The sequence below is a fragment of the Euphorbia lathyris genome, chromosome 9 (assembly GCF_963576675.1).
Source record: "Euphorbia lathyris chromosome 9, ddEupLath1.1, whole genome shotgun sequence".
Classification (NCBI taxonomy): Eukaryota; Viridiplantae; Streptophyta; class Magnoliopsida; order Malpighiales; family Euphorbiaceae; genus Euphorbia; species Euphorbia lathyris.
This window is the reverse complement of record NC_088918.1, coordinates 62532027-62546740: the sequence shown is the minus strand read 5'-3', so window position 1 is coordinate 62546740 and position 14714 is coordinate 62532027. Positions and strand designations below refer to the sequence as shown.

The 14714-nt window shown below is 33.2% G+C and overlaps 1 non-coding gene across 1 annotated transcript; it reads right to left on the bottom strand.

Annotated features, from left to right (window-relative positions):
- Positions 1-244: 244 nt before the first annotated feature.
- LOC136207721 (small nucleolar RNA R71) lies at positions 245-351 on the bottom strand. The gene has a single exon (XR_010676850.1). It is a non-coding gene; the product is annotated as a small nucleolar RNA R71 (small nucleolar RNA).
- Positions 352-14714: the final 14363 nt, after the last annotated feature.

Below are 14714 nucleotides of genomic sequence, written 5' to 3'. Positions count from 1 at the left end.
TGTAACATTTTACGGGTTACCTAACGAAAATCCTAACACCCATTTGACAAATTTCCTTGAAATTTGTGACACTTTTAAAATCCCAGATGTGACTGCCGAAGCAATCAAACTTCGCCTTTTTCCTATCACTTTGAAGGATAGAGCCAAAGAGTGGTTAACTTCGATGCCAGGCGCAACGTTTGCAACTTGGGAACAATTAGCCCAAACTTTTTTATCAAAATATTTTCCTTTAGCAAAAACCGCAAGAGTCATAAAAGAGTTAACATCTTTTTCTCAAAATGATAATGAAACTCTTTATGAGACTTGGTAACGTTTTAAAGAACTTCAACGTTTATGCCCACACCACCAATTGCCCGCTGAACTTCTAATGCAAACATTTTATAATGGACTAAATCCTACAACTAGAGGCTCATTAGATGCTATGTCGGGAGGGATATTTATGAAGAAAACATCAGCCCAAGCAAGAGAACTTTTGGAGGAAATGGCAATCAACAGCAGTATGTGGCCCGCGGAACGTGGACATATACTGGTGGCAAAACCATCAACCTCAACCACATCATCGGTTAAAGGTATAGTGAACCTTGATCCAGTCGCGATGTTACAAGCCCAATTTTCTGCCGTATCGCACAAAATTGACAGGTTTATGGCATCGTGCGATACCAATGGTAATCCAATCCAAACGGATTTGGATTATGAAAATATGAGTGAGATCGAACATGTAAATTTTGTCCAAGGGCAAAACCAAACTAATAATCCTTATTCTACTACTTATAATTCTGGATGGAGGAATCATCCTAACTTTAACTGGAAAGATAACAATAATAATGCAAGTGCTAATCAAAATCGTACCAATAATTATCAAAATCGTAACAATAATAATGCAAGTGCTAATAATGCAAGTGTATCATATTATATAAAATTGAACAAATGATATTTGAAGTTTTATTGTGGATTTATTGGTGATGGAATTGACTAGGTTGAAGCTTAGAGTTACTAAGAGTTCTATTTAAATGATTGTTATAGAGACGTCGATATTGATAAATGACGAAGTTAATGGGTGAAATGTTAGGATTTATGGTCTCATGATGATTATGACTAATCTTAGTGAATTTGAAGTAAATTTGTGATCTTGGAGATTATTTGAGGAAGATAATTACGATATTAGAAAATATGAATTTCGAGGACGAAATTCTTTAAGGTGGAGAGAAATGTCACATCCGTGTCCCTAATTTTAGTTATTATACCCAAATATCAGGTTATATTATAGTTATTTATTGATTGAGGAGTTAATTGGGTATTATGGATATAGTTTGGAGGCCAATTTCATGATTTTAGAAGAAATTAAAAGTTTAGGATAAATTTTAAAAGAAGCTAAAGTTTAGAGGGACCCAAATGGATATTTTTCCTTATTGGGAACATAAATTCACATTTTTCATACATATATTTCGGATATCAAAGTAGTTGAACAATTAAAATTAGAATTTGAAATTATCATTTCTTTATCTCTTTCATTTTCCTCTCCATTAATCCAAACCCACATAGATTCAATCATACCTTGATATCTAGAGATTGAACCATTGGATCGAGCTCATTTTTTTTACAGTAGGTTCTAGACATCCTAATACACATTGTGGTCGGTGTGATTTGGATTTGGAGATTTGTAGCTTGGGTTCGACCTAGGCAGATTAGAGGGATAAATTTGAGGTTTAGTGTATTATTTCTCTCAATTATGGCTAAGGTAAGTAATTATCAACTACCATTTTAAGTTTTTATGTATATATATGTATATATAACTCTATATTTTCCAGAAAATTGAATTTTTATGGTGATTTTTGACATGCATTTGATTAATTTGAGTTTTTATGAATTAGTTTTTAACATGAGCTTAGAGTTAAGTTCAAGTGATTATATATGTATTTGCATGTCAATTTCAACCTATAATATATGTTTATGTATACATGATTTGAGTTTGGTTTTGTTGAACTTTGTATATTTGATTAATATTTGTGTAAGATTTGATATTTTGAAGAGTTGAATTTAAAGAAAGGAAGTGTATTGAGAAATTCTATTGATTTATGAACAAATGTATATGTATATATATTAATTGATTTTCTATAAATTTACTTCTTAAAATAAATTTTAGTTTTTGATTAAAGATTGTTAAAATAGTAACTTTGATGAAATTATGGTTTATTGAAATAAGTTAGTATTGATAAGTATATCAATAAATCATTTATTGGTGATTTTGGTCCAATAATGAAGTATAATTTAATATTTTGAAAATTGATTGATTAAAGGTATTGAGGAAATTTATGATGTTGATTTATGAGTTTTTATATATATATTTACATATATATATATATATATATATATATATATATATATATATATATTTCTGATTTTAAATTATATTATGAAATTGTAATATTTTTAGTATCCATCAAGAGTAATCCGGATAGATGGCTTTAATTAAAGTCCGTATTTAGTGAGAAATACGGCCTGTGTACACAGTTGAAAGACCTATCGGGTATGGCAAAGAAGTGTTGAGTAAGACCATGCGGGATAGGCAAATCATGAGATATCTCGATTCTATTATATTGTGGGGATTGATACATATAGGGATTATCTCTCGGATGGATACGGTCTATAAAGTACTTTATTGAGATACAGTTTATACAGTATTTTATTGAGATATAGTTTATGAAATATTTATTGAGATACAGTTTATGAAGTATTTATCGAATACGATTTATGAAGTATTCATCGAAATACGATTGATTTGAGTAAATGGTATTTTGAGAAATGATAGCAAGCTCGATATTTTAAATTGCATATTTGGTTAAATGTACTATTTTGAGTATTTTATTATGGTTTAATCCATAAAATGTTTGTTTTTTAAGAACATGAATTTTATATGATGCATTTTTAAAAATTAAACTATATATATATATATATATATATATATATATATATATATATATATATATATATATATATATTGAGTATAAGTATTTTATGTAGTTGATAATTGTTTACTGAGATTTCTGTCTCACCTTTTAAAATGTTTTAATGTTTTTAGGTGAGAAAGTGCAAGATATAGAGAAGATTACCGACTGATTGGGCGAGAATTGGAAGTTGCCGCTTATTGTTAGAATTATCATTAGAACTTTGGTATTGTAATATAGTGAAGTTGGTAAATATATTGAGGTTCTTGAGTGACTAATGTAGTAGGAATGTGGATTTATTTTTAATATATCAAAGAAGAATCTTGAAAAGTGTGAAATTTATGATATTTGGATGATTTGAAGTCTCTTAAGGGTTGATTGTGATCTTTCTATTTCACGTCCGATGCCGATTGAGGTCGTTTTGGGGTCGGGTGTGACATTTTCCGCACAAAGTCCGAAATAAGGACTATGACAAACAACTTTTAATATTTTTGGATAAACTTAAAAATTTGCATATTAATTTAACATTTATGGATGCAATTATACAAATTCCTAACTATGGTAAGTTCTTAAAGGACTTAATTTCGAAGAAAATTAGTTGGGAAGGAATTTCATCTATTTCGCTAACTGAGGACTGTAGTTTAATAGTGTCAAGTACTTTGCCCACTAAACTCAAAGATCCCGGATGTTTTACTATTCCGTGTAAGTTGGGAGATATTGAATTCCCAAGTTGTCTTTGTGATTTAGGAGCAAGTATAAACTTAATGCCGTTGTCTATTTTTAACAAGTTAGGTTTAGAAGAAGATATCAAACGTACCAATATGGTTTTACAATTAGCGGATCAAACCACTAAGAGACCATATGGTATAATTGAGGATGTTTTAGTTAAAGTCGACAAATTTATTTTTCCTACCGATTTTGTTATATTAGATTTTGCATATGACGTTAATTGTCCACTAATTTTTGGTAGACCGTTTATGAACACAGGACGTGCTCTAGTTGATGTGTAGGAAGGGAAAGTAGTTTTAAGGATAGGAGAAGATAAGATCGAGTTTAATATGAACAAAGCGATGAAATATCCTATGGAGGAATTCGCCTGTATGAAACTTGACTTAGTTGAAGAATGTGTCAATGACGTTATTCAAAATGACGAAATAATAGAACCTATAATGGGTGAAGAATTACAAGATAAGGACCCAGATCCTTTGATTCGAGAAGATGGACCAGTTCCGCCTTCGATTGTAATACCCCCTAAATTAGAACTTAAAGAATTACCCAGTCATTTGAGGTACGCTTTCTTAGGCGAAGGCGATTCTCTACCTATAATTATCTCTAACAAGTTAACAAATGATCAAGAAGAAAAATTGAAAGAGGTTGTTAGAAATAGGATAGGAAGTATGGGATGGCAAATTTCAGACTTAAAAGGAATTAATCCTAGTATCGTAATGCACAGAATTCACTTAGAAGAAGATAAGCCCCCTAAAGCGGATAGGCAAAGACGCTTAAATCCAAACATGAAAGAAGTAGTCGAAAATGAGATTACTAAACTTTTAGACAATGGAATCATTTATCCGATCTCGGATAGTGAATGGGTTAGTCCAATCCATTGTGTACCTAAAAAGGGAGGCATAACTGTTGTAAGGAATGACGAAGGTGAATTAATACCTACGCGAACCACCACCGGTTGGAGGGTTTGTATAGACTATAGGAACCTTAACAAAGCAACTAGGAAAGATAATTTTCCCCTACCTTTCATTGATCAAATGATTGAAAGGATAGCCGGTCATGCATTTTATTGTTTCCTAGACGGTTATTCCGGATTCTTTCAAATTTACATTTACCCGGATGACCAAGACAAAACAACCTTCACATGTCCTTATGGAACATTTGCATATAGGAGAATGCCTTTTGGTCTATGTAATGCACCAGCAACATTTCAACGTTGTATGACATCAATATTTAATGATTTCATTGAAGATATAATGGAAGTTTTCATGGATAACTTTTCAGTTTATGGAGATTCTTTCGATGCATGTTTACATAACTTAGATAAAGTATTATCTAGATGTGAAGAAACGAATTTAGTATTAAATTGGGAAAAATGTCATTTCATGGTAGACGAAGGAATTGTTTTAGGTCATAAGATATCTGAAAAAGGTTTAAAAGTGGATAGAGCAAAGACTTCAGTTATAGAAAAATTACCCCCACCAACTACTGTTAAGGGAGTAAGGTCATTTTTAGGTCATGCAGGTTTTTACAGGAGATTTATAAAGAACTTCTCTGTAATTTCCAAACCACTTACTAATTTGCTTATGAAAGATTCAACTTTTGATTTCAATGAGGATTGTTTACAAGCTTTCAATACATTGAAAACAGCTTTAGTCAGTACACCTATAATATCGAAACCCGATTGGAATTTACCTTTCGAAATTATGTGCGATGCAAGTGATTTAGCTGTAGGATGTGTATTAGGTCAAAGGAAGGATAAGAAACTTCATGTTATATATTATGCGAGTCACACATTATCAGGTGCACAGTTAAATTACACCACAACTGAAAAAGAAATGTTAGCGCGCGGTAGTGTTTGCATGTGATAAGTTTAGGTCGTACCTGCTAGGATCTAAAGTCATCATTTATACAGATCATGCAGCTTTGAGATATTTATTTGCTAAGAAAGATGCAAAACCGCGTCTTATTAGATGGGTCCTGTTATTACAAGAATTTGACATAGAAATTAAAGATAAAAAGGGAATTGAAAACCTTGTCGCCGATCATCTATCAAGACTTGAAGATGAAAACGGTCCCATCGGTGAAACATTAGGCATTCGAGATGATTTCCCCGATGAATATCTCATGCAAGTAAAAAGTGTCATAGCACCATGGTATGCGGATATAGCCAATTACTTAGCTGCTCATGTTGTACCAGATGGACTAAATTCTCTGCAAAAGAATAAATTCTTTTCGGAAGTTAAGAGATATTTTTAGGAAGATCCATTTTTGTTCAAAACATGCGGCGATGGAATGCTTAGGAGATGTGTTAGTGAGTTTGAATATGACTCTATAATGTTGGAATGTCATGCAAGCGCTTATGGAGGTCATAACATCATAAGCAAAAACAGTAACTAGAATATTAGAATGTGGATTCTTTTGGCGTACTCTGTTTAAAGACGTCCGTTCATTTATTATCCGTTGTGATAAATGTCAAAGAACCGGGAATTTAGGAAGGAAAGATGAGATGCCTCTCACAAACATGTTGGAAGTTGAAATCTTCGACGTGTGGGGAATCGATTTCATGGGTCCTTTTCCTTCTTCTTTTGGCAAAAAATATATATTAGTAGCCGTAGACTATGTTTCAAAGTGGGTTGAAGCAATTTCAACCCCAACAAATGATTCTAAGGTAGTTGTCAAGTTTTTAAATGAAATATTTTGCCGATTTGGTGTCCCTAGAGTTATGGTAAGCGATGGAGGTACTCATTTCATAAATAGAAGCTTTGAGTCGCTTATGAGAAAATACGAAGTACACCACCGTGTATCTATGCCATACCATCCTCAAACGAATGGTCAAGCAGAAATATCAAATAGAGAACTCAAATGGATACTTGAGAAAACAGTTTCGTCTTCTAGAAGAGACTGGGCATATAAACTTAACGATGCGTTATGGGCATACCGTACTGCATTTAAAACACCTATAGGAATGACACCTTATAGACTAATCTATGGTAAAGCTTGTCATTTACCAGTAGAGTTAGAACATAAAGCCTATTTGCAAAGCGCAGGAAAAAAGCGTTTGTTCGACTTAAACGAGTTGGATGAATTATGCTATTTATCTTACGAAAATGCAAGGGTTTATAAGGAAAAAGTTAAAAAATGGCATGATGCCAGAATTAAAGTTAAAAGCTTTAATGTTGGAGATAAAGTTTTACTTTTTAATTCCAGATTAAAGTTATTTCCAGGTAAGCTCAAGTCTAGATGGAATGGACCATTTTTGGTTGTTAAAACATTTGATTATGGAGCCTTAGAGCTAGAAAATTCCAAAGGCGATCGATTTAAGGTTAACGGTAATCGATGCAAACTTTATCACGAAGGAGCTCCAATTCAAGCAATTGAATTCGTGGACGAATTCTATGAAAATTAATTTATTTAGTTTTCATATTTTTAATTTTTAGTTTTTCTTATTATATGTTCATAATTTTTATTTTTCTTTCTTTTTAATTCATCTATTTTTATTTTTATTTGTTTTAGGTTAATTTATTTTTGTTTTTATTTTTATTTTTATTTATTTTTATTTTTGAATTTGTGTACAAATAAGGTTTTGTAAAATTAAATTCTAATCTAGTCATGTTTTGAAAATTTTCATAAAGTGTTAAGTGTTTCTGAGAAAAATATATATCTAGAAATCTCAGTTGAGATTCTCCATGTTTCAGGATTTGGGAATTCTCAGTTGAGATTCCGGAAATCTCAGTTGAGATTTTTAGTATTTTTAACATTTTGAAATTAACTGTAAGAAATTACAGACATCTCATTTCAAAAATTCAGTCAGTTAAATCCAAAAGGTATCAGTTAGACATCTTTTATTCTTAACAGACACAACCTTTCACTTATGTAACCTATATATTCCTGTAGGTTCAGAATTCTTTCATTTCATTTCATCTCTTCCAGATTTTCTTTCTTAAATTCTAAATCCTACAAACACCATCTTATTTCACAAACATGACCAAATCTCTGAAAAATGCTAGGAAGAACACTTCTGCTCGAAGCAAGAGAGTTGATATCTCTTCACGCTATGGAGCATGGTTTCCAATCTACAATCATGTTGAGGGGAAACGATATTTGCAGTTTAGATATGCACAATTTTGTGGCATGTTGTATCTGGACAAGTTCCTGAACGAAGAACTCGGGATAAGCGATGACATGAATCGCTATCTGACAAATTTGGGATGGACCAAGTTTGCTTCCATAAGAGTTTCTGTCTACCGTTCGTTTCATCAATAAGAGGCGTGTTCGTCTCAGTTTTCGATGTGAGGGTAAGATGTTCACTTTTGGATACCCTGAACTTCATTCTTGGTTTGGTTTTCCGCCACGGGACACCACTCCGCATCCTCCTGGTAGAGATATGACTTCTACAGATATCTGGAGAATGTTGACGGGATTTTGGAGATTCAATCCACGTCTTGCCTACAACAAATCAATAACTTCTAACTCCATGCTGTTTTTGCACAAATTTCTCTGTCATAGCCTATTTGGTCGAGTCAGAAGCAGTGTCGTCCATGATACCGATTTGTATGTGCTAGGTGATATTTTCCAAGGTAACACAGTTAATTCCTCAAAGATTTTGATGGAGGGATTAGTTGACGCTTCCCGTTCGAAGAATCAGACAATAGGGTTTGGGAATATTATATGTGGAATAATCCTAGGAACCAAGGGATCAGTCTCTGTTCCTTGGACGGATAAGGAACCATTTCCTGTTCTTAATTACGAGTATCTGGAAAATGAGGGACTTGTAAAGAGAGAGTTTCGTTCTGGTCCAAAATTTCTTTCTCCTACAGAAAGGGAAATCTTCATTCAAGCGAAGATTGACAGGGCCACTGTATGTCGTATTCCAATTCATAGGGATACTATTTGAGTTTATGTTGTTTGTTTGTAAATAGTGTACATATGATTGATGTTTTAATGCATTGATGTTTTTATGTATATATGTAATAAGATATTTTATTGTATTTCTTTTCCTAATGATTAATAAAGTGCATTAATTCCTTCCTTAATTTCTTTTATTTAAGGAACAACCTTTGGTTTTCCTTCAATTTAATGTTTCAATTTTGTTTATTTCAGTTTCAAGAATTAAAACTTAGCATTAATGTCACTTAATTACAAGAGGAGTTGAATTAATCATGTTGATATTGTCAAAAAATGTCCAGTTTTTAGCCAGCAGTTCCGGAATCTCGGTTGAGATTCTGAAATCTCGGTTGAAATAGCACAAGGAGCAATTTTCAGGAGCAATCAGCCCCCTGGCATGCTTGCTGTCGTGACTGAGATTTTGAAAATCTCAGTCGCGACACGCGACTGCTATGACAGGAATGGGGCTGATTTTTGCATTTAATCCTATTCATACTCTAATTACATACCTATTAATCTATCCTAATCAATACCTTTACCTTACACCTATATAAATCACCTCTATTTACACCAATCAATCATCTTTTACTCTTCCCAATACCAAGATTCACTCACCTTCCCAATATATCTTTACCCTATTCATCTTCTTCTTCCCTAAATCACCACCATTATCTTTACTCCACCATTTATCTCTTTCAAATTTCTTCATCTCTTTCACCAAATTTCACAAAAAATGCCTAGACAAAAGACAGTTGCTAACAAAACCAAAGCCACTGAAGTCAATAGATTACGGGTTCAATATGGAGCACCGTTCGATATTGCGACGGAGGCCGAAGGACGTAAATTTTGCCACTTTTCACATACCTAAATTGAGTTCGTCGACATGCCTTTTCTTGATACTGACACGGTAAACGTATTTTCTTTTACCGAACGTATTGATGAATTTTTATCCGTTCTTGGTTGGTCAAGATTTGCTAGTATGCGTTTTCCTAGTAATAAATCGCATATTAGAGAATTTTTGGTCACTCTAACTTATGATAAGAAGAGAGGTATTATTTCTTTTCGAAATAATGGTGTTTGTTTTGAAGTCGGGTATGCGGCGATGGGCCGTTGGTTTGGTTTTCCTACTAAAGATTTTTATTATAAACCAAAGAAGTTTGATGCACACACAGTTTGGCAATCTTTGACCGACCTAGATGTTTTTCATCCGAAGAACACTTCTAGCAAATTAATTAAGGATAATTGTATCTTTTTCTTTCACAAATTTTTATCCTTTTCTTTATTTGGTCGGGTTGAGAGTTCAAAGGTGCAAATACGTGACTTGTTTGTGCTAGATTGTATTTTTAAGAATTTGACCATTGATAGTATTGGAATGATATTTACTAATTTGGTCCGAGCTTCCGCTTCACGCAATAAGCAAGTGCCAATGGGTAATTTAATTACCGGCATTGTTTTGGGTGCTCGGGGTGAATTAGCGGATTATCAAAATATGCCTCATGTTGGTTTGCTTTCCTTGGATATTACGACATCTCATACGAGGATCGTACAAGACGTGTTTTTGCTACTTTGGGTGGTGAAGCTTCAAGTTCTCAAAGATTAGGTGCCCAAGAAGATGATGAGGAGCATGATGAGGAATATGAAGAGGAGGAGGAGGAGCATGTTGATGTTAATGCCCACGAGCAAGCAAATGAGGAACCAAATATTAAAGACCAAGTTGGATGGCAACGTGTTTTGACACAAATGAACGAGCACAACCGTCACATGAATTTGCGGTTAGATGACGTCGTTGCCAACAATACCGAAATGAGTTCGCGGATAAACACGGTGGATGCTAATATCACGACTTTGAGACGTGAGCACAAATCTACTCATCGCCGGTTGCTATCTTTCTTCCGACGCTAAGGAGTTGAGACTACGCCTTCACCACCGAGTTCACCTTGATAGGTTTTATCATTTCTATCTTTAACTCATTTTCATTATTATTAACATGTTTTGTTAAGTTTGGTACAATATTTCTACTTATGTTTGGTACAATTATCTTTATTTTTAAGTTTGAATGTTATCGTACCATATTTTTAATTCCCATTCGTACGATTTACCTTCGTACTATTTTTCGTGTTTTATCAATTTTTGCACCAATGAGGACATGGTCCAAATTAAGTGTGGGGGGAGATATTTCATATTCATTTTAATTTTAAGTACGAATGAATGCAACGAATGAGAATGAATGCTATATATTTAAGTATAAATGCATGTTGTTATTAATGTTTAAGTAAAGTATATAATGCAACATTTTCAAAACAAGAAATGCAACATTTTTTATATAATGTGCAACATTTTTCAAAAGTAATGACAATTTTTCATAAACGTAAATTTTTTGTCAAAAATATTTTTCTTATGTTTCAAACAATTCTACTTTCAAAATAATGTTAAGCATATTTTAAGATTATCATTATTGTTAGAAATGATATTTCTATACGGGCCATATTTTACACATATTTTTACAAATCTCCGAAACGCTTTTTATCAAAACGTCTCGAGTAAATGTGTATAAATAAAATTGCTTTAGTTTCAAATCTCTATTTTATATCATAAATTCATGATAAATATAAATCTTATTTTCAATTAGGTTTATTGGCATCAGCTTTGGGTTGAGTCAGACTCCATGTACGTAGTTAATCTGCTTCGACATCGTTCCATGGATGTTCCTTGGAGTATTCGACAAGAGTGGCTGCATTGTCTCAGTATTTGCTCTAGGATGAACATTCTTTTTACACACATCTTTAGGGAAGGAAATAGAGTTGCTGATGCACTGGCAAAGTTTGGAGTCTCTTCCTCAGTGATTAATTGGTGGCCTTCAGCTCCTGCTTTTTGCCACAGGTTTATTAATGATGACATTTGTAATATTTCTCACTTGAGTTTTTCTTGATCTTTCCTAAACTTTTCTCCTTCCCCTTTCTTTTTGTTTGTTCTCCTTCCTCTTCTCTTGTTCAAACACTCACCTTTTCTTTTTTAATATATTGCGGGTTTGACAGTTCTTGGGTTTTGGGTGCTCACCCCTCTCAAGTTCTGTCTCGTCCCAATTTCTATCAAAAAAAAAACTTTAGCTTTTTAGCTCGGTATGATTTTCGTCTTACATTAAAAACCAATTGAAGTTTTTAAGGAAACTTTAGCCATAATACATGTTGAATTTCAAGTCAATATAGGATGAATGTGCTATTTTTCTTTTCCCAATTTTTCATTTTTCATTTTTATAACTTGTGTTAATTAAATCAAATAGTCGTATTCTTAACTTTTGGCCACGATTGAGACCAACCTTATCACAATCGAGGTATGAAAGGGAAGAACATTAAGTACCGTTTACTTTTGGCCACGATTGCGACCACCCTTATCACGGTCGAGGTATGAAAGGAAAGTTAGAAATTAAAGCAAAGTTAAACGTGTTTAAAGTTTTAAATAACGATTGCGTCCACCCATGGCATAGTCGGTACCTCTTAAACGAACACAAAAGCAAATTAATTCATATAAAGTCATGGACGAGACCACCCTTATCACGGGCGTGACTAAGTAAATATATTAAACCTAAGTCCTTAATAAATCTATATTTGTAATAGTTTAGGTTTGGGAAAGGAAATTTTGTGCTTTGAAATTCCTTGAGACGAAATATTCAAAAACATGCGTGCTTACACCGTCCCGAATGCTTCAATATAAAAATTGAGATACAAGACGAATGATATATCTCTTTTACACAAGCTAGTTTGATACTTTGCGTATAAATTTACCATGAAAAGTTTTTCTTTCCGTTTAACTAATTTAAAGAGGAATATATGGATATATGTTCTATTTATAAAGAGATTGATTAAAGAATAAATTCAGTGAAATTTTGCTCGAGACTAGCAAAAGCTTAAGTGTGGGAGTTTGTTAAGCCCAAAATATACCTAAAATATCATATATAAATACGTTAAATTTACATTAAAATCGTGCTAATTATATTCATTTAGAGTACTTTTACGTCTTTATATACTTATTTGATGCAAGGTACTTAATTATTTGGTTAAATCCAAATAGGAGCTAAAACGGAGCTAAAACGAGGGAAAACCCTAAGTTACGTGCCAAAAATACGTATTAATCAGAAGACCGACTCAAGGAGACAAGAAGCAGCTGAGAGACGGGTAAGAATACCCCTATCACGACTGAGATTTTCAGAATCTCAGTTGCGACCCGTTGATGCCAGTCACTGAGAAATCGAAATTTTCAGCCTTCTTCCGTGCCCCCTGTCGCGACTGAGATTTTCAGAATCTCAGTTGAGACAACGAAGAATTCTGCACAGTTTTCACATGTTTAAATCCAAAAAATGCGTCTGTTCGTTTGGATAGAAGCGACCCTTCACCAGCAGACACGACCCTTCAATTACAACCCTTCACCAACTATAAATAAGTGATCCATTTCAGAAATCAATGTTGGAAAAAGTTAGAGAAATTAGAGAGTTGTTATTATGTTGAAGAAACTCTGATTCAGAAAGAGTTAGAAAGTTAGATTTCATTTCTGTACAAACAAACTTGATGTACACAAGTTGTTATTAGATTAGTTATAAACACAGTAGTATTAGTTTAGTTTCAAAGGTTGATCAGAGACAAGTTTTCATTCTGGTAGTGGACCTAGCGGTCTCTATTCCGAAGATTCAGCGAGAAGAACCAACGGCTGAAGCGCAAAAGGGTCTGACAAACCTACGGAGTTTGAGGGAAAGATTGACAACCCGGATCTCAAAGATTTCGTCAAAATGCTATCCATGTTTCTTCCTCTCTGTTAACTTGTGAAGATTAACAATTCACTAATAATACATTTATTTTATTCAATACATTCTTCCTGTTGTTATTTTGATATTGTTCTGACAAAATGATTTTCAAAATGATAAATTGGTGTTTTTATTAAAACGTTTTATACAATCATATTTACAAAGAAACTTTGTTGAACATTTGAAAGAATTGGTTTTTACGGATGATATGATCGTGATCGCGGCTTATCGGATATAAAATACTGATTTGATTAAGGTAGAAATCTGCTGCGATCTAGAGAGATTTCTACGGTTCAAAGCCATTTAATTGCATAAATTCTTGTATTATTCCATGTTCATAATCTTACCAAAGTTATAGTTGTTTTCTTTGCTTAATGAAAATAAGTTTTATACCTTTGATTTATTCCAAATACGAAAGCGTCTGTCTTGTAATCAAAATCTCAAGACAGAATTATTCTCTAAGTTCAATATAATATTCTCATCTAATCCTAATTAATCCGAACCAATACAATTAATTAAACGATTTTCTTTACGTTAAACCTAAAGATGTGAATAAAACTGAATTAAAATAAGTTCTAGTTAAAAAGCGTTCCTTGTGGGTTCGATATCTTTTATTACTACAAGCGTATACCGTGCACTTGCGGAAATCGCTCAACAAGTTTTTGGCGCCGTTGCCGGGGAACGCCAAAATTTTTAACAAAAATTTAGATTTTTCGTGTTTTATTTCGAATCTAGGTTTATACATACTTATTTTAATTTTTGTAATTTATTAATTTTCATTTACTAACATATTTATTTTTCAAATTCTGTTTTGAAGGTAGTTTCGGTTCGTGCAAGATTTCAGGTTCATGCGCAGTTCTCGAAGTTCAGGCATTGTACCAGACCATATAGACCCAGAAATTGAAAAAACCATTAGAAAGAACAAGAAAAACAAGAAAAACAAAAACAAAACTCCATTAAAGACAAACACCGAGCCAGATATTATGGCAGACCCACCAACACTTATGGATTACGCTAGGCCAGGTGTGGCCGGTGTAACCAATAGTATCGTTAGACCCAGAATTACCGCAAACCAATTTGAAATTAAGCCAACATTGCTTAATATGTTGCAAAATAATGTAACATTTTACGGGTTACCTAACGAAAATCCTAACACCCATTTGACAAATTTCCTTGAAATTTGTGACACTTTTAAAATCCCAGATGTGACTGCCGAAGCAATCAAACTTCGCCTTTTTCCTTTCACTTTGAAGGATAGAGCCAAAGAGTGGTTAACTTCGATGCCAGGCGCAACGTTTGCAACTTGGGAACAATTAGCCCAAACTTTTTTATCAAAATATTTTCCTTTAGCAAAAACCGCA